At 32.9% G+C, this 22,580-nt stretch overlaps 1 protein-coding gene and 1 long non-coding RNA gene across 5 annotated transcripts in view; one reads left to right on the top strand and one right to left on the bottom strand.

Moving 5' to 3' along the window:
* The window catches only part of LOC101899591 (tyrosine kinase receptor Cad96Ca), a 569,779-nt gene that overhangs the window by 242,236 nt on the left and 304,963 nt on the right, over nt 1-22,580 (bottom strand). The window lies entirely within an intron of this gene.
* On the top strand, nt 148-1,568 carry LOC131804160 (uncharacterized). Its single transcript, XR_009342928.1, has 2 exons — nt 148-1,338; nt 1,395-1,568. It is a non-coding gene; the product is annotated as an uncharacterized LOC131804160 (long non-coding RNA).

Below are 22,580 nucleotides of genomic sequence, written 5' to 3'. Positions count from 1 at the left end.
GAAATAATTTATAAGTTAAAAGTAAACTTGTTATTAAAATTATCACACGACACTGGGGTAGGATATGGTGTCCGACGCATCGCCTAATCTCCTTCGTCGTCTTTTTTAATTATTTAGCTCATTACAACATTATCATGTGGCCATAGTTGTCTAGTTCAATCATCAATGTAATTTCGGCTAAAGCTCTCGCATTCAAATCAGCATCAGCCGCATTATCAATATAGGCCATCCAGCATCCTTTAAAAACAAGATACGATTACGCTTTCCTCTCCCAAACGTCGAAGTTTTTGCGTCCACGCAATCTTTCCAGCGGAAAAGCTATTTTATTACCAGCTATTTTGTTTTTATTCGAAAAATCACAATTTTTCAATATGAAAAAATATGTATCTATTTGTATCTATATGTATCTATTATTACAAATGTGACTAAAGCCCATAACCTGTTAAATTGAATTCGTTTATCGAACTGAATGAAAAATGAGAATACATAATTGACAAAAACATTGTGATACCAAAGCAATTATTTTATTCTAAAGTACAATATTGGTTCGATTCTCAACATTTTCAAAGTTTCTATTTGGAGCTCGCAATGAGTACAATCTCCTTTGGCAAAGAATTGCCTAGGCTGGTTCATGTTTTCATAAGTCTCCATTACGATATTCGGTAATTTGGCAAGTTTAATCACATTTTTCGATCTTCATTTTTCGTTAATGTTTGGAGTTTGCAATAGATTTAGTAGCTCCAAACCAAACTCGTACAGCTAAAGAAAAATTTGTATTTTTCTTATAACTTCCAATAAAATGTGTTTTTTTTTTTTACATTGTACACTATGTAAGTAATTTAAAAAGCAAAAAAAAAAACTTAACATTTTAATTCATTTAAAGTAAAACAAGTAAAAAAACATTAACAGCCTGTTCCACGATCTCGAAAGAAAATTTGTGCGAACGAAGGCTACTCACTCACTTTCGCATAAGAATGCGTTCCACTAACTTTCGTTCTTTCTTTCGCATAGCCTTACGTGATTCAGTGTTGCAAAATATTTTTTGGCAAAATTAATCGCGAAATAAGGCAAAAAAAAGCGCCAAATGTCTAATATAAACGCGAAAAAGCAGCAGTGGCTCTGTCTCAACTGACAGTTCAGTTGTAAACAAACAAATTGTAAATAAACAAACAAAATAAAATTTCTAGTGATTGTGTTCAGATTATTTGTGTTCTTAAAAAAGAAAAAAATGAATATTTCTGTAGCCCTATTTTTTATGGATGATGAGGAGGAGGTTCAAATTGTGCCACGGATGCATTTAAGAGATGCTTCGAATTTATTTGAAGTACCTAACAGCCAGTAAGTATGATTGTATTTTTACATTTTTAAAATAATAAAAAAATGATTTTTTCTAGGTTTGTGTCTTCCAGTGGTCTTCATGGGATTGCCTGCTGCTTCCAAAAATTGGCACTCCTCTGGCGAACTTAGGATTCTCCCCCATATACTCAACTATTGCCCGCAGCTGTGTAGTTTTTTCGTGCTGGAATTGAGAAAATAAAAAAATATATATTTGTTGTTCACAGATTAAATTGCATTTATTATTTTTACTTACATTTTTCTTTCCATTTTCAATCAAGAAATGTTTATGTTAAAACAATTTTCCTTAATTTTTATCATTCGACAGCAAACACACAAGTGACTGATTTTGACATTTGTGTTCGCATGCGTACGAAAGAAAAAAGATAGTGGAACGCAAAATTACACTGAAACGATTACGTTTTCGTTCGCTTTGATTTTCGTGCAAATTTTCGTTCTGATGGATTTTAGTGGAACGGAAATCAGCTGTTTGTCGTGTAAAAGTTGTGCGAACGTGTTCTTTCGACATCGTGGAACAGGCTGTAAGTCTGGCCGGGCCGGACTTTTAATATCCTCCACCTTAAGGTAAAGGAAACATTAGAACACATTATGGCCCACAAATACCAAATTTTAGACACATTCATGGGAAAATGTGGCAAAGATTATCAAAATATCGAATATCGGGAGGTACCACTATATGGGGCTATACAAAAAACGTGAACCTATACACACATTGTTTCGCCAACGGAGCTAGAACCCATTACGACACACAAATACCAATTTTAAGACAAATCCGCGAAGAAATGTGGCAAAAATCATCAAAATACCGAATACCTAGAGGTACCGTTATATGGGACTATACAAAAACGTGAACCTATACATACAATGTTTCTCCAACGGAGCTATAACCCTTTAGGACATACAAACACCAATTTTTAGACAAATCCGTGAAAAAATGCGACAAGGACCATTAAAATGCCGAATATCGGGAGGTACCGTGTACCCATACATACATACCAAACGTGGACCGATATATCTCGTTTTCAATACCAACCATCCTAGGCACAATACAAATTGTTCTGCTAAAATTTGACGCTCTACGTCAAATAAGAATTTTATGCTGATTATGAATATATATACTTTATGGGGTCTACGACCAATATTTAGGGATGTTACAAACAGAATGACAAAGATAATATACCCTCAATTCCAAGGTGGGGGGTATAAAAATAAATAAATATTAAAAGAGATCATATTTCAATGCCAAAGTCAAACTCTGATAATTTAATTCTTATAATTTAAAGTATTACTTGACATTAATATTTTATATTTACCATTTGTAGGCTAATTGGCACACTTTTTTTGGAAGTTTTTTGCAAAAGCTTTGTTAAATTTTTTGCCATTCTTCCAACAAAGCTTTCTCCAAATCTTCTTTGCCAGATATGGTACGCTGACAGATTTTCCATCGAGATAGCTCCATAAATTCTCTATGGGGTCTATGTCTGGGCTGGTGTATCCATTACGTGGGGACAATTATATAGCAGCCAGGATCGCAATTTATAAGCCTTGTGTTTCGGATCATTGTCTTGATAAAAATAATAATCTTAGTCAAGGACGAGCTTTTCCTTACAGAGTGGCAAACTTTCTTTCAAAAATGTAAGGTACATAGTCTGATCCATAATACTTTCAATAAAATGCAATGCACCAGGTCTAGAATCTGAAAATGAACTCCACACCATTTCTGACCCACCACCGTGCTTCACTGCAGGCTTCATATTTTTGGCAAGGAGCGCTTCATTTGCCTTTCTCCTTACATAAGGTCTGCCATCTGAACCAAAAAGATTGAATTTGCTCTTGCCCGTAAACAGCACAAATTTCTTATTGTTTGAGGGCAACATACTTTTCTAAAATCCATTTCAGCAATTTTTGCATGCATCGGTGCACTAAAAATGGATCGTTTTTGATCTGCCGTAAAATATACTTTTCATCACTCAAGTCAAATATTTTATTATTGACCGTTTAACTGTCCGTCTACACATCCATCTGTGCTGTGAACCGTTGTGTGATGTACTGAACTGTAAATCGGCTTGCATTAACAATCTCACTCGGCAATTTACAGCGTTCGCAACAGGGTTTTGTTATTGCAAAATCGTCAGGCAAAATCCCATTATTGTTGTTTTTATAAAAACAACGTTTGTTTTATGAGTGGAGAACGATGGTAATGTTTACCAGGGGGTAAGGCAGGGAATACCTAGGTTTCGGAAAGAGCCACCAATCCTCATCAGTTCCCTTGTTTCTTGTCTGGGATATTCTCCCCAGAAGTTATTTTAAAAAATAACTTCTATGACAAAAAACATTTTTTTACCCAAGTGACGAGATCGTAAGCTCAATAGAAGAGGAACAAAAGAATTACATAAAACTAAAATTCTTTTGGAAAATCTTCTAAATCTTACAACCGCACTTATAAACATTTTCATCTTTCTCCACTTGTTATGATTTCGTTCAGCCTGAACGAAGTAACATAACCATGTAAGTTTGTTTTGTCTGTTACAACAAAACCGAAACCTAGGTATTCCCTGCCTTACCCCCTGGTAAACATTACCATCGTTCTCCACTCATAAACAAACGTTGTTTTTATAAAAACAACAATAATGGGATTTTGCCTGACGATTTTGCAACAACAAAATACTATGGTATCCCAAACAAGCAAGCCAAACACTGTTCTATTAATAGACACAGGCACGGTCGACGTAGGGGTTTTGTTGTAACAGACAAAACAAACTTACATGGTTATGTTACTTCGTTCAGGCTGAACGAAATCATAACAAGTGGAGAAAGATGAAAATGTTTATAAGTGCGGTTGTAAGATTTAGAAGATTTTCCAAAAGAATTTTAGTTTTATGTAATTCTTTTGTTCCTCTTCTATTGAGCTTACGATCTCGTCACTTGGGTAAAAAAATGTTTTTTGTCATAGAAGTTATTTTTTAAAATAACTTCTGGGGAGAATATCCCAGACAAGAAACAAGGGAACTGATGAGGATTGGTGGCTCTTTCCGAAACCTAGGTATTCCCTGCCTTACCCCCTGGTAAACATTACCATCGTTCTCCACTCATAAACAAACGTTGTTTTTATAAAAACAACAATAATGGGATTTTGCCTGACGATTTTGCAACAACAAAATACTATGGTATCCCAAACAAGCAAGCCAAACACTGTTCTATTAATAGACACAGGCACGGTCGACGTAGGGGTTTTGTTGTAACAGACAAAACAAACTTACATGGTTATGTTACTTCGTTCAGGCTGAACGAAATCATAACAAGTGGAGAAAGATGAAAATGTTTATAAGTGCGGTTGTAAGATTTAGAAGATTTTCCAAAAGAATTTTAGTTTTATGTAATTCTTTTGTTCCTCTTCTATTGAGCTTACGATCTCGTCACTTGGGTAAAAAAATGTTTTTTGTCATAGAAGTTATTTTTTAAAATAACTTCTGGGGAGAATATCCCAGACAAGAAACAAGGGAACTGATGAGGATTGGTGGCTCTTTCCGAAACCTAGGTATTCCCTGCCTTACCCCCTGGTAAACATTACCATCGTTCTCCACTCATAAACAAACGTTGTTTTTATAAAAACAACAATAATGGGATTTTGCCTGACGATTTTGCAACAACAAAATACTATGGTATCCCAAACAAGCAAGCCAAACACTGTTCTATTAATAGACACAGGCACGGTCGACGTAGGGGTTTTGTTGTAACAGACAAAACAAACTTACATGGTTATGTTACTTCGTTCAGGCTGAACGAAATCATAACAAGTGGAGAAAGATGAAAATGTTTATAAGTGCGGTTGTAAGATTTAGAAGATTTTCCAAAAGAATTTTAGTTTTATGTAATTCTTTTGTTCCTCTTCTATTGAGCTTACGATCTCGTCACTTGGGTAAAAAAATGTTTTTTGTCATAGAAGTTATTTTTTAAAATAACTTCTGGGGAGAATATCCCAGACAAGAAACAAGGGAACTGATGAGGATTGGTGGCTCTTTCCGAAACCTAGGTATTCCCTGCCTTACCCCCTGGTAAACATTACCATCGTTCTCCACTCATAAACAAACGTTGTTTTTATAAAAACAACAATAATGGGATTTTGCCTGACGATTTTGCAACAACAAAATACTATGGTATCCCAAACAAGCAAGCCAAACACTGTTCTATTAATAGACACAGGCACGGTCGACGTAGGGGTTTTGTTGTAACAGACAAAACAAACTTACATGGTTATGTTACTTCGTTCAGGCTGAACGAAATCATAACAAGTGGAGAAAGATGAAAATGTTTATAAGTGCGGTTGTAAGATTTAGAAGATTTTCCAAAAGAATTTTAGTTTTATGTAATTCTTTTGTTCCTCTTCTATTGAGCTTACGGTCTCGTCACTTGGGTAAAAAAATGTTTTTTGTCATAGAAGTTATTTTTTAAAATAACTTCTGGGGAGAATATCCCAGACAAGAAACAAGGGAACTGATGAGGATTGGTGGCTCTTTCCGAAACCTAGGTATTCCCTGCCTTACCCCCTGGTAAACATTACCATCGTTCTCCACTCATAAACAAACGTTGTTTTTATAAAAACAACAATAATGGGATTTTGCCTGACGATTTTGCAACAACAAAATACTATGGTATCCCAAACAAGCAAGCCAAACACTGTTCTATTAATAGACACAGGCACGGTCGACGTAGGGGTTTTGTTGTAACAGACAAAACAAACTTACATGGTTATGTTACTTCGTTCAGGCTGAACGAAATCATAACAAGTGGAGAAAGATGAAAATGTTTATAAGTGCGGTTGTAAGATTTAGAAGATTTTCCAAAAGAATTTTAGTTTTATGTAATTCTTTTGTTCCTCTTCTATTGAGCTTACGATCTCGTCACTTGGGTAAAAAAATGTTTTTTGTCATAGAAGTTATTTTTTAAAATAACTTCTGGGGAGAATATCCCAGACAAGAAACAAGGGAACTGATGAGGATTGGTGGCTCTTTCCGAAACCTAGGTATTCCCTGCCTTACCCCCTGGTAAACATTACCATCGTTCTCCACTCATAAACAAACGTTGTTTTTATAAAAACAACAATAATGGGATTTTGCCTGACGATTTTGCAACAACAAAATACTATGGTATCCCAAACAAGCAAGCCAAACACTGTTCTATTAATAGACACAGGCACGGTCGACGTAGGGGTTTTGTTGTAACAGACAAAACAAACTTACATGGTTATGTTACTTCGTTCAGGCTGAACGAAATCATAACAAGTGGAGAAAGATGAAAATGTTTATAAGTGCGGTTGTAAGATTTAGAAGATTTTCCAAAAGAATTTTAGTTTTATGTAATTCTTTTGTTCCTCTTCTATTGAGCTTACGATCTCGTCACTTGGGTAAAAAAATGTTTTTTGTCATAGAAGTTATTTTTTAAAATAACTTCTGGGGAGAATATCCCAGACAAGAAACAAGGGAACTGATGAGGATTGGTGGCTCTTTCCGAAACCTAGGTATTCCCTGCCTTACCCCCTGGTAAACATTACCATCGTTCTCCACTCATAAACAAACGTTGTTTTTATAAAAACAACAATAATGGGATTTTGCCTGACGATTTTGCAACAACAAAATACTATGGTATCCCAAACAAGCAAGCCAAACACTGTTCTATTAATAGACACAGGCACGGTCGACGTAGGGGTTTTGTTGTAACAGACAAAACAAACTTACATGGTTATGTTACTTCGTTCAGGCTGAACGAAATCATAACAAGTGGAGAAAGATGAAAATGTTTATAAGTGCGGTTGTAAGATTTAGAAGATTTTCCAAAAGAATTTTAGTTTTATGTAATTCTTTTGTTCCTCTTCTATTGAGCTTACGATCTCGTCACTTGGGTAAAAAAATGTTTTTTGTCATAGAAGTTATTTTTTAAAATAACTTCTGGGGAGAATATCCCAGACAAGAAACAAGGGAACTGATGAGGATTGGTGGCTCTTTCCGAAACCTAGGTATTCCCTGCCTTACCCCCTGGTAAACATTACCATCGTTCTCCACTCATAAACAAACGTTGTTTTTATAAAAACAACAATAATGGGATTTTGCCTGACGATTTTGCAACAACAAAATACTATGGTATCCCAAACAAGCAAGCCAAACACTGTTTTGTTATTAAATTAAAAAAAGTATACTTCTAGTTCATGGTACCATGGACTAGTTCTAGTATCCTACACCTATACACCAATAAAAATATAGGTTTCGTCTGATAGTGAATTTGATTATATATATATGTAACCTATGACAAAAAAATTTCGAAAGCAGGTTCACATCTACGTATAGTCTCCATATAACAGTTTTCATTTAAGTGGTAGTTTCCGGAAGTTTTTTGAAATTTTTCATGTTCCTTCCAAATGGTGGAGGGAATTAAAAGTTCGGCCCTGCCCAACTTAGCTGCTTTTTTACTTGTTTGGGATACTTTTGTCTCTAATATAATATGTATTCAGGCCTTCAGCACAGACTTGAGACATCTTCATGAATTATAAGTGTTTTAAGGCATTGTTGAAAAATTATTATGACTAACGATATTAAAAATAATGCTGTATTTTCTATTATATTTCATTTGCCCAAACAACCAACAATAAATGAAACTACAATATGACTTGAGAACGATATTAATAATATCGTAAGTCATAGCAATGTCAAATTTTTAATTACAAGCACTATCTCTTCACCAAATGCCAAATTGAGGACCATTTACTGTATTCTACATTCTTGTGGTGAGTATTTCCTAAAGTACTTTTTAGTACTTTAGTGTACAGTACCGGTAGAGTATCACTAAAAGATTTTTAGCGGTACAGTACCGGTACTCTACCACTAAAAAATATTTTAGTGATACTCTACCGGAACACAACGATGCTCGTAATGTACCACACGCTAAAAAACCGTAGTGTACCGCAGTCGGAGCAATAAAAAACGTAGAGTTCCACAATCGGAGCATTAAAAAATATGCGGTACAGTACGATTCTCGTTGGTTTAGTGTATCACTCCACCACGGAACGGTACAGAACACTACGGTACAGTACCATACTGTTTATTTTCGAACGCTGGTTCTAGAACACGAGCCGAAAAAAGAGACAATTTAAGAGAAAATTAAAATTTTGTGTTTCTTTATATTTTACGATTCCATTTAATTGTTTCTATACATGCATGTTTGCCATAATAACCCAACATACCAAATTGACTTGAGAATAATATTTTAATAAGCTTACAAACATAAGCCTAAAGCTTGAGAAAATCTTGAGAATGTATTGAGAAATGTTTGTTTAACAATTATAGAATAATCGAAAAGGAACCCTTATTCATAAGCTTATTCTTGTAATTGCAGAATAAGCTTACGAAAGTAATATTTTATAAAGCTTATTTTTCAATGGTAAAAAATATTTATTTATTCATTTTTTAATTATTTTACACATTTCATTCATTGATTGCCATCCCAGCTGTCACTGCATCCTGTTGCCTTGATACCTAGATGCTTTCTTTCCCCTTATTTGAGCTTCTGTATCTCCTCCACTTATTCTTCACTTCTGTTGAATTCCTGCAACTTTTTGACGCCTCCATTCTGAAATGAGATTGAAATAATTTATACTACAGATTCCCAGATTTATTATTCATCTTTACCTTAGAGTTTCGTCCGGAAATGGGTCCTAAATTCGCGTGATTTTGATTTTAACCAAAGAAAATAATTTTTTGTTGACAATTTTCACAAAAAAAATCAAAACAAATTTGTCAACAAAGGACAGATTTGAGAAAAGTTTGTGCAAAAAAGTGTTTCTCAAGCATTGTTGAAAAATTCTTATGATAAACTATTTTCATAATATTATTCTCAAGCTGTATTGTATTTTTGGTATGTTGGGAAGTGCCTGAATTATTCTGTATCCGTTTTGGAAAAAATTAAAACAATTGCTTTGTACCAGCAGAACCATTTATTTTTTCTTGTATTCTTCAATTTGCAATCAATGTATATAATGTTGGTTTTGCATTATTTTTATACACATCAACAAAAACCGTAAAAACAATAACATAGCATGGTCGCCTTATAAATCAATAAATAGAATTTTCCGTTCCTCACAATAATTTCATTAAACAATTTAAATGTATAATAAACTAGCTGACCCGGTCCGCGTTGCCGGCCCGTAGTTTTTGTCTATTATGCATATTTGTCAAAGCATTATTATTCAAAGATATGAATGTTATAAATGTTCACGTACAGGTCGATTAGTTTTTCATTTTTAGTCAAATGAGCAGTAATTTGTTAATTACTTTTTTAAACCCATTAGCACCTCAGATTGTGCATTAGAGTCCTCATAAGTCCCCCTAACCATATCGGTCTTTTTGTCCGCCAAAAGGTGGACTTGAGGGGGTTCTATTACATGGAGAAAATTCTAAAATTTGTAGATATGTTGAAATTTTTGTGTAAGATTTTCACCCCCAAATATACATTTTTAGCCAAATCCTTTGAAATATGGTAAAATGCGAAACATCGACCTACATTGAAAACTTTCTTCACCCCTTATAATCCAAGATGACAAATAGAGGCCAAATCGAAAATATAGCAGAACAACAAAGCATGTCAAACTGAAAAAAAATCACGTGATTTAAATAAGTAAAAATATTTTTATCCACCTCATAATTGAGGTCAGACTGATTTCAGAATAGTGAAATATAAATACTATTTTACACCCATTAATATGGGATCTAATTTTATTTGTCATTTAAATTGTAAATTGGAGGCCCCATAAAGTCCATATTTTTCATCATAGTATAATTCAATGACGATTCAACAAATATTCGGTCCCGTGCTACTTTCTTATATTTGTAATTTGTTCATGTTTTCACAATTTATTTCATATAGATGTATATCCCAAATCTACGTTCCCAACCAATATTCTCTTGGGGGTTACAAATTCTTTTCTGACCACACATTAGATGTGAAAGTGGACTTGGGGATACTCCAATGTGGGGACTTTACATGAATAAATTTCTACGTGTCAATTATCTGTACGATGGTTCCTTACCCCAGGGTAGCATAAATACAATTTTTTAGTGGTCAAGATCAATATGGGCCCTACTCCGAAAATTTTATGCGAAGAGGTTCTCTACCCCCTTAGAAACAAAAATGCCAAATAAGGGCCAAAAATAGAAGAAAGTGGCGAAGACTCCAAAAATGGCTTAAATCATACGATGGTTATTTATGATCGATATCATGACCTGAAAAAGCGATTTAAGGTATCTTAAATGTTCAGGAAGAATTTTTGGAAGGATAGAAATCCTTTTCTTTATGTCTGCGCATCTTCCAGCTGAAGCACGATGTAGGCCCTGGAGTTGAAAGGTAGATGTCAGTTACCATCGTATTTCGCACTTATTTCATATTTTTTGGTGAAAAATTGTATATAGTGAAAAATTATTCTTTATTTTGTTCACAAAAAATCCACTGAATTCAATATGATAATACAAATTGAAAAAAATTGACAAAAGAAGAATAACAAATAGAAAAAATCTTCAACTTGTTCGCTGATTTTTTACAGCAACTTTTTAAAGATTCTTACAAAGTTTGTCAATAGAATGTACTTTTATTTTAAAATTCAATTCCATTGGAAATTTTTTTCGAAATTTTCCCGTTTTGAGAATTTTTGCAATGAGATCTCTATGTCGTGATTTTTTAATGAATTTGAAAAAGTAATTATCTTTTAACTTTGGTGTGACCGCATTAAATTATTTCGGTATCATCTATTCCGTTTCGCCGCCACATAATTCGGTACTACACTTCCATGTAACCCGCCATCAATTTCAGTTCTCAAGAAATCAAGTCAATTAAATAAATTGGTATTAATATTCGAATTCAAAAATAAAATATAAAAACACTACAAATGTACATTAGAAAAAAGTAAGTCAAAATGAAAAAAAAAAAAAAATCATGCAGAATAAAACATTACTGTTGTACATTTCTAAAGTCAAAATGAAAATGTTAACATATCACATTTTTACGCAATTTTTTTTGGATATTATCCTTTTCGGATAAGAGACAATTCCGAATTTGTATGAATCATTAAAATCAGTTCAGCGGTTCTTAAGTTATAAGCGTAGTAACTAACACAACTTTCATCTAAAAATATAGATGTATAGATAGATTAAAAAGTATTCGTGGTCAGTTCCTCAGCCCCCAAACAAATACTTAGGGTTGGAGGGAAGGTCAACAGTATCTCGTGGAATAATTTTTAAACCAATATCTTGTTTATTTGGGAAATATAAGGATTTTAGATAAATCGAAATAGTGGGCGTAAAAGGAGGCGTGGTCAATATTTTTTTCTTTAAAAACCTAACTCTGAGTATGACAAACGTTTGTACAAAAAATTATGCAAATCGGTCTAGCCGTTTTCAACTGATTCCGTTACCAACAAACAACAATTGATTTTTATATATATAGATAAGTAGGAAACGAAGTTCGCCGGATTCTGCTGTGTAGCGAATAAGGTAAATAGTTGACTTGTATTGCAAAAATAATGAATACCCTCAAAAATGTTTCTGTCGCCTTTGTGTTTAGAAACAAGTTATTATATTTAATATCAAACACTATACAAATAATAAAAGATCTGTGCACAGTTTGAAAGACATATTTTAATTAACAAAAATTAAGGTAAGTCAACAACATTAAGTTCGGCCGGGCCTAACTTTTAATACTCTCCACCATTATGTAAAGAAAAAAAATCTATATTTAAAGGAATGCATTTAAAGGTATATAGAATTAAGATCATTGGGATAATGCAGTAAATTTTTTCAAAAAAAAAAAAAATAAATAAAATAAATAAATAAAGTCGCTGGACCAAAACGGGAACCTATACTGACCATTTTATACTACAAGGATTTTTATAAATAAATAAATAAAGTCGCTGGAGCCCTTATATAAGGGCCAGACCAAAACGGGAACCTATACTGACCATTTTATACTACAAGGATTTTTAACTGTTGTTATCTATTGCGAGTCTTAAATACCAATTTGAAACAATTTCATGACCGAAGCTACAACCTAGTACGAACTAAAAATACCATTGTTTAGACAAATCCGTGGAAAATTTTTACTAAACACACAGATTGTACGGTATGGGGGATATAAAAAAAGGGACGGTATGGGGCATGTACCAAAACGTGGACCGATATATCTCATTTTCAAAATTAACCATTCTAGATACAATACAAACTACTATACCAAATAGTGGGAGCTGTATCGTGTTTTCAAAAGACAGACAGATATGGTGAAATCGACTTAGAATTTAATTTTATGAATATATATGCTTTATGGGGTCTACGATAAATATTTAGAGATGTTACAAAAAGAATGGTATATTTTGTATACCCGCCTGTCCAAAGTTGAGGGTGAAATAATTCTTTAAAAAGGACTTCAGCTACTAACATTACAGTGAACGAGATCACCAAGTTAACTTGTTAAGTTACTAAAATACAATTCACCCTTCACTATAAGAGCCATTTGTGTTTTACTTCTCTCTTCTTTTTACTGTGTTTGTTTTGCTTGGTCTGAATTTTTTACATTCCACCATTCTATGAAAAATAGTGATCTCTGTTGTTTTATCAAAATACTTGTACCAGCAGAACTATTTCTTCTTTCTTTCATTCTTCAATTTGCAATCAATGTATATAATGTTGGTTGTGCATTATTTTTATACACATCAACAAAAACCGTAAAAACAATAACACAGGATGGTCCCTTATAAGTCAATAAATAGAATTTTCCGTTCCTCACAATAATTTCATTAAACAATTTCAATGTATCATAAATGAGTAGGAAACGAAGTTCATGGGATTCTGCTATGTAGCGAATAAGGTAAATAGTTGACTTGTATTGCAAAAAGAATGAATACCCTCAAAAATGTTTCTGTCACCTTTGTGTTTAGAAACAAGTTGTTATCATATTTAATATCAACCACTATACAAATAATATAAGATCAGTGCACAGTTTGGAAGACATATTTTAATTAACAAAAATTAACGTAAGTCAACAACATTATGTTCGCCCGGGCCCAACTTTTAATACCCTCCACCATTATTTAAAGAAAAAAATCTATATTTAAAGGTATGTATTTAAAGGTATATATAAGAAAGATCATTGGGATAATGCAGTAAATTTTTTCAAAAAAAAAAAAAGAATATAGTCGCTGGAGCCGTTATATAAGAGCCAGACCAAAACGGGAACCTTTACCGACTGTATAAGTTCGATACTTTGGTTACGCCAAGGTATATGTTCGATACATTGTCCCCCCCTTCCCCAGCATTCCAATTAATCACATTAATTGGCTTCTCACTCGAGATCAATGGGGAAATCTTCTCTGCCTCTCTTTTAGGAATCACATTCGCCTAGTTCGGATTGTGGGGGAGAGCTTACGCTCTCTTCTGCACTTTCTCCTAAAAGTCATATTCGCTCAGAAAAAAATGTCCAAAAACGATATTTGCCACAAAAAATCTGTAAAGGGTTATTTTTCATATTTATTCAATTAGACAATTATAGAATAATGTTTCAACATATTTCCAAATTGCTATGATATTCATTTAAAAAATCATGTTAAGTTGTCAAGAAGCCAGTTTTCGTTTGAATATAACAGGATTATAAGTGATAAATCTGCGCTCATGCTTAATACCTATGGCAAAGTGGCGTGATTAGGGGTTTCTTTATAGAATATGTTCAGACCAACTTCCTTTCTGATTGAAATTTACCAAAGTTTACCCTTATGTTATTTAATTAGTGTGTCCATCAACATTAAACAAATTATGTATCCATGTGATTTCTTTTTTTTTTTTTTTTTGAGTTTTCGAAAAAAATGCATTAAACTAATTCCAATACAAACGATTCGAGCCTTGTGGCTTCTTATCATTTGAAGACCTACTTTACACATAACCTGTTAATTGCAATGGAAGTTTGAAAAATAATCATGCCATTGAAATACAACTAACTGGCCCACCCACAGCGATACATTTCCCAATGCTTTAATTAAGAACCAAACGATCAATATCAACGTAGATCTGGATGAAAATAAATGTAAATTTAGGTTCTGGCGCCAATTTACAAAAAAAAATTCTTGGTGTTGGCAACGCTCTTGTATGAGTCGACTAAAATATTGAACGTACGTAATGTTATAAAATGAAAGTATATATAATATCTACAAAAAAAGAAGTTTTCTATTGATAGGTTATAGATACTGTCTTCAAATTGAAAATGTGTAACGGAAGTCGGTACAAAAATAAATTTGCCAAATTATATTGAAATCGGTTCAGATTTGGTATATTGATGATTTTAGCGACATTATTCACCGGAATTGTTTCAAATTTGGTATTTGATGTTTGAAATGGATGGATGGACAGAAAATTGTCTGTGCAGGTCCACGTCTTCGTATAGCCCCCATATAACGGTATTCGGATATTCGGTATTTTGATGATTTTAGCCTCATTATTTACCGATTTTTTAAGTATCGCATTTAAATATTGTAACGGCTTATGACAAAAGTTACCTTTGCAGGTCCATGTCGTCGTATAGACCCTAATGTAACAGCTACATTCGGTATCTTTAAGAATTTAACAGAATTTTTAACGGATTTTATTGCTTTTGAGAATTGCCAAATTCTCTCCAAATGGTGGAGGGTATTCAGCTTTTTTACTCGTTTTCAGCTGACTTTATGTATTTGATGCACCAAACACGATATTTAAGACCGATTTCAATAAAATACGCAGTGCGTGGAGGTATTTGGTACAAAGATAAATTAGCGAAATATATATCGAAATCAGTTCAGATTATTATATTGCTGTCGTATATATTTTCGGACGATTATATGCATTTTATGCACCAAACATGCTATGTTTCTCGAATTTCAATGAATTTTTGAAGGTGTAACGGAATTCGGAACAAAAATAAGTCTTCCAAATTATATTAAGATCGGCAGAGATTTGAATAGAGCTTCCATATACATTTTCTGCCGACTTATTATATTTTGTGCACCAAACACGGTATGTATGATTGATTCCAATGAAATTTGGAATAAGTGAATTTGGTACAAAACCTTTGGATATGGCTCACATATTATTAGTGCCAATGTCCCCGTATATGGAAACTCTGTTTACCCTGTAAAGCACAATGTCAAAAAGTGTTTCTTTCCAAAGATGACGGTAAAAAACCTAAGTCAACGACTGTCATTTTCGACTTTTTTCAAATCAAAAATGAACCAAGTCAGTCTGTTTCACTTTGAATCAGTACTATTAGTGAGCACGTGTTTATTGTCGTTCAGTTTTCAGCAATATTAAAAAATTAGTATTTCTATAAATGGATAGTAATAATAGCAGTGCTAGTGATTTTTCCAGTAATGAAGTGAGGAATATTTGCCAGCCCCAAAAATGATGAAGACGAAAATGACGATTTTTTTATGTGTAAATATTTGTTGAAACCATGGTAGAATTAAGAAGGTAAAGTCATTTCAAATAAGCATATCCATCTCTGCATTTTGTGTAATTTACTCTGTCAAATTTCCCTGGTTAGAAAGCAGGTTCCCATCTCTGACTTGTATGTACAATGGATTTATAAATATATATTGTGACAATGAGATGTTGTCAAATGCATAACTTTGAAAAAAAAAAAACAAGTAAAAAACTAAGTTTGGCCGGGCCGAACTTTGAATACCCTCCACCATTTGGTCCAAATTTGGCAATTTTCAAAAAATTATAATCCATTAAAAATTCTGTTAAAATCTTTAAAACACCGAATGTAGCCATATATTAGGGCCTATACGAAGACCTGGACCTGCACAGACAATTTGCAGTCATAGGCTGTAGTATTAATTACGAACTTCAAATACTAAATTTGAAACAGTTCCGCTAATAGTACCGCATATCGGGAGGTACCGTTATATGTGGGCTATACGAAGACGTGGACCTACATGGCCCATTTTCAATACCAAAAGTCCTGCAGTCATAATACACATTTGAGTAACTTTTTATCAACTTACTTCATTTCGTTCGGATGCTAGAGTGATTTCCACAGACGGACAGCCGGACGTACCTCGCTAAATCGACATAGAATTTTATGCTGATCAAGAATATATTATGGGTTCTAAAATGTATATTTCGAGGTGTTACAAACGAAATTACAAACGTAATATACCCTCCATACTATGGTGAAGGGTATAAAAATGTAAACATATAATTGCATGACTTTACCTTCTTATTTCTACCATAGTTGAAACCTTAAATTTTCCTTTATCCCTGTTAACATTAATTTATTTAAAAAAAAATGATTTTTTTTTATTTTCTTAAAAATCACAATGATTGTCAATTACAATAGAAGCACCCCCAGCTGCCAGCCGCCAAACCAAGACATGACTTAAAATAAAACTCCGAAACTAGTGGAAAATTAATCGCTAAAGTTAACTATATTTAGTCATATAACGAACACTTTTTTTTTATTTTTTTACTTGGATCGCTTTAGCTGTGAAACCTTGAAATTTTATTCAGAGTAATAATGAACCAAAATAGATTTTTTTGTTTTTGAATATTCTTTTAGTAATATATTTAAATTATTTTTATTTTAAACTAATATCATTAGGTAAATTTGAATATAGACTTTTACATTTTCTTTTGGTAGATTAAAATATTCCTTCCAGAAATTAATGTCAGTGCATTTACTTTACCTCTTAATATCTTCGAATTATGTTTTTATGACTTAGTTCGGTATAGCTGTGAGCCCTTCATATATTCCTCAGATAGAATAAAGTCTTATTTATGTTCAATTAGTAACTAACTGCAAACTATCGCAGTTTTATCCGATGGAAGTCACGAAATTGTGTCTGCACAAGCGACACCTTATTTTACCTACCATAGAAAGTAGACAACGGTAGTCTTGTTTTTTGTAAATTTACAACCTATCTCATTTTTTAGATGCGTCGCAGAAGTGGCATCTTAAAAAGGGAGTGAGTGACTCACTTCCAAATGCTTGCAGGGATAATGCAGGAATTCATTTATAGTTTAACTATTATTAAATGAAATATAGGCCGTACAGTATTTATCATCTTCTAAGTTGAAGCGAATTTTACCTATTCATAAATAATCAATTATTTTATATATTTGTTCCTCCCTTAAATTATTTCGTTCTACTTTGATATATTCTAATATAGGAGTAGAAGTCAGAATAAATATAACGTATGCCTTCAATGTCATTTGAAGCCGTCATCTTTATTTTCCCATATTTTTATTGAGCTTTGGTGTTTCCATTATATCGTGAATATTTTTCATTCATTCAGAATTTTTATCCAGTTTTTGCATAATTACCACTGATTATTAAATATTCTCGCCACAAATTTAATTTTATTTTAACGAGAAAAAATATTTAAAGTTTTTGGAAGTGTTGTCAGTTTGTTAAGGACCAAAATGAGACAAATTTGTTTTTTATCACATCGTAGAGGTCCATAACGATAAATTCCGAATTTAACAAACCACGAATAACAGATCTACATGAAAATCGTGCTTTCTTTAAAATTGTTGATTTTTAATTACTTTTCATACAAAAAGGTTAACAAAATGCATTAACTCGTACCACAATATTATGTGGCAGGACTAGTTTAAAACAACTGTGCCTTCCAAGACAATTCTGCCGGTACAATATGGTTACCAACGGAAAGCTTATGAAGGGTACTATCCATTGGGATTATAAGTAGTATACGAAGTTAAGGACAATTCCGAGGAGATGTCCTTGGATCAGGATAATTCTTTTAGTCAATATGTCGTCCATACCAAATATATACTTCAAATTATAAGTCAAATTTAAAAAATCGCATGCTACACAAAATATTATAGAAAAATAACAAATATAACAAAATGTTACAAAATTTATATTATCATCATTATTGGAATTTTTTATGTGATTTTTTAGATTTTATTTTTTTATGTCAAAATAGCATGCTAAATTGACAAAATTTGTCAAAATCAGTCCAGCGATTTTTGAGATATAAGCATTGTAGCTAACATCTCTTTCCTTTGTATATACACATTGTATATATTTTGCTATATATATATCCGATATCAGATCCATCTATTAAAAGATATTCTCGGCTTAATGGAAAATTTGATTTTTGTTTAAAAAATGTTATGGTCTATTTCACCCACTAAATATTACCCAATGACCATCCAAAATGGAAGGCTTCTTCCCATCCCTAAGCTCACACCTCATGCTAACCTCGGCGTCAATTAGTCTATAATTGCGACCTGTAGATCAACTGCAAAATCAGGAAATTTTCAGATTTTGGTACATTTCAACCCTTAAATATTATGCGATCATCTCTGAGAGCAATAGGCTTCTATTCTGACCATAACCCCACCTCCATACAAAATTTCGTGAGGATCGGGCGACCTGTAGAATGTTTACAAATTAACATGGACAGACGGGCGAACTGACGGACATACATAGATAGATCGACTCAGCTCGTCGAGATAGGAAGATCCATATATACTTTCCTGTGTGGGAAACCAATATTTCGAGGAGATGTTGATTAAATGATTATGTCGTCTAAATATACCATACAATTTTTCAATACTTAAAGTTGAAGGGACATTTTAAGGCCAAAAAGCATTATAATGTATTCATAGTAGCCACTTTCACCTGTAAAGGTTGTTTTCTGTATGTCTTTTGGGTCCATCTCTATTTGGTGGAATCCGCTAGCAAGTTCCAATGTTGTGAAATACATAGATTTTCTAGAACTTCGTTAATGATTGGTGTAGGTATAGTCTATAAAAAGACGCCATTTTTGCTTCCCACTAGCATCCCTTTCTTTGGGCACAACCAATACTGGGGAACTCCACGGCAAATAAGTGTGTCTGACAATTCCCTGTTGCTGTTGGACTTTCTAAATACCAATTTTTGATTTCGACGAAGTCATCGGATTTATATTGATTTACATTAATGAGTTGGTCAATGAATAAGGTCTGCTCTATATTTGAAATATTTTGAATTTTTATTTCGCTAAACCAGTTATTCGATATATAGAGACCTGGAGTAAGATTGGGCTTTATCTCAGGAGGCAAGGTCGTATCTGGTGTTGTTAGTATTAGGTTATTTAAATTTAGATTTGCTTTAAGTTGAATTACTTGTAATTCGTCAAAATAATCGTAAAATTTGAACACTAAGAATGTTAAATTTGCAGATTTAAAAAAAAAAATAAATATACGTACTATAGCTATCTTTGATATTTTATATTTATTTACGATTGTAGTTATCGTGATTGCTTGACAATCAATTAACTTCGTATGTTGTGTGTATTCTGGATTTATAAAAGATGCGGATGCTCCCGTATCGATTAAAAATTTAAGAGGCTTACTAAACGGTGAAGAAATATTAATGTAACGTAATTTCTATGTAGTCGGTGGATTTTGGGAGGCTAAAGTAGGAAAATTTCCATGATCGTCTATGTTGGATGTGTCTATGCTGCCATCATGCATTACTGGATTATATTCGTCGTCTTGATTAATATTATACATTACTTTATAGTGTTGCTGAGAGTATCCCGATCGGTGTGTCAGATTAGTTTTCAGACTCATTGCGGTCCTAAAATTTGTATCTCTAGTATTCCAGAGTATTCCCAGAGTATTTGTCACTGATACAAATATTTAGATTTGCAAAGTTTGAACAAAGTCGGATGAATGTATGAGTTAAGTTATTTAGTCCCTTTTTCTACTTTATGTGTCCTTCAAGAACGATACAATTTTTTGTGAACGATAATGTGTATCATAGCAAAAGGTACTTCCTAAAATTCAGAGTTCTTGGTCTTCGGAATTTTTCTATTCCAATGGTACAACATCGAGTATTTTTTTGTACTTTTCGTTCCGTTTCTGTGCAAATCTCCAAAATCTTTTTTTTTAAGAAAGCAAAACCCATATTTAAAACTTCGGAGCTGTAGCACTTTGAGATCGATTCAGTGGATTAAAAAGGGATTTAGTTCATTTGATTACTTTTCGTACAGGAATTTTCAAAACCCACTCTTTATGTCAAAGCTACCCATCCACGAACATTAACCCCAATACCAACATCTCAGTTTAGAAGTTTCACCGAAACTAAATTCTACCAACAGCAAGTATGAAAAACGTTTACCCATTTGTTACAAAATAGATCTTAAAAGGTATATATAGAATTAATATTGAAATAGGTATATATAAAATTATTGAAGAAATCTTGGCCTTCTAATTAGTTTGGTGTTCTTTGCTCATTTATTTACTCGTTTGTTTTTCTATTCATTAAAAATCATGTGGCAAATGCTTCGGTCTATATATTATGAAAATTTTTAAATGTATAGTATTATGTTTTAAAGCAATATGCCGCGTCAATGTTTTTTACTGATATTATTTTCCCTTGTTTGACCTTTCAAAACATTTGCACAGTCAAATAAATGTTTGGCCAAAATAGAGGAAAATAATTGATCATAAGTGTTCACTTTGTGAAAGTTTACAACGAATGGGCCAAACGATGAGGGCCAATTTTCTTATAATTTCTTGTTTCAAGTAGATTTGATAATACTCGTGTATTTTGTGACCATATACAAAGGCACCCTGTGACATATTTCGTAACATTTAGGATAGAGCTTTTAAATATTATAGGGATCTTTCTGATTTTTAGTTATTTTATTCGACCTTTATTTTTAATTATTCCAATGTAGTTTAATAAAATTGAGCTCGAGGTCTTTGTTGTTTTTTTTCATTTTAATATTATTTACTAGCTGGTCCACTCCGCGTTGCCGGCCGAAGTTTTAGTCCTTAATGCATAGTTTTTAAATCATAATAATTCACACATCTGGCTCACATAAGTGGCACCGTTTTTAGTATAAATATAAATGATGACTCGTATAGTATAAATGATGGCTCGATTAAGTAGAAATGAATACGTCTTTTAAAAAAACTGATCCTATTTTTCAGTAAGAGGTTTTAGTTTTAGAGTTAAAACCCTAAATCTATGTATATAAAAATCAATTGTTGTTCGTTGGTAATGGAATCAGTTGAGAACGGCTGAACCCATTTGCATAATTTTTTGTACAAACGTTCATCATACCCCGAGTTAGGTTTTCAAAGAAAAAAAATATTGACCACGTCTACTTTTACGCCCATTTTCGATTTATCTAAAATCCTAATATTTGCCAAAATCAAGAAGATATCTGTTCCACAATTAGTATACGACGTAATCCTGACTCTCAAACCTAGGTATTTGTTTGGGGTCAGAGGAACTGGCCACACCTACTTCTTTAAATTTATATGTAAAAATTTTGAAAAAGGATAGTAACACATCAGTTAAGAACGGCTGGGCCGATTTTTCTTCGGTTATTTGTAAATACAGTGGAAACGTTGTCATGAAAGAAAATTTTGAGAAAAATCGCGAAATTGAAAAAATTGACTGTTCTTTTATGATATGGAATTTTGTGTAGAATTCTTTCAGAATTCCTTTTGGAATTGTAAATTTATATTGAAGAAAAAAACGAAAAAGTCGAGAAAGTTTGCATATTTTCTATACATGCTGTTATATGGTTGCCATACCAAAATTTTCAATTTTGATTAGATATGGAAATAATCCGACCGATGAGAACTCAAAATGCAAAATTCATAAGGACTTCAATCAGTGAAATACCGATTATGAAGAGGCTCTGTAATATGCGGACAATACAAAATAGTGGAGTGAATTGAAAATATAGTAAGAAGTGGATTCATTTACTCGGAAAATTCTTCCAACCCTTAAAAGTAACCATAAATCATAGATAACGTTATACGGGCACTATGCGCTATCGTCAGTAATTACACTGCGCCGCAGACAATCTTGGGGTTAGGAAAATTTTCGGTTGGTAAATAAAAATCCCAAAAGAGGGATACCCGGATCTAACTTTTTTAGAGTCAAAAAGTCGCAAATATTTTTCCCTATACTCCGCAAAAGTTACGATAATGTTTTAAATTTGATAGAGTCCTAGGGGTTACATGAGGAATCATTTGCACAAAATATGTATCAGGTTGGTCTACATTGTGATATAGCCTCTTTTAAATTCCTCAAATGTTGGTAATTTGAGATTTTAGAATGAAAAACAAATTCTTTCAAATAATTAAAAGTATAGGACCATGCTTCACTATAACTCTTATGTGAAGATATCC

Source organism: Musca domestica, unplaced genomic scaffold, assembly GCF_030504385.1.
Source record: "Musca domestica strain aabys unplaced genomic scaffold, Musca_domestica.polishedcontigs.V.1.1 4, whole genome shotgun sequence".
Lineage (NCBI taxonomy): Eukaryota > Metazoa > Arthropoda > Insecta > Diptera > Muscidae > Musca > Musca domestica.
Note: the sequence above shows the minus strand (reverse complement) of the source record. Positions and strands in the feature narration are given on the sequence as shown.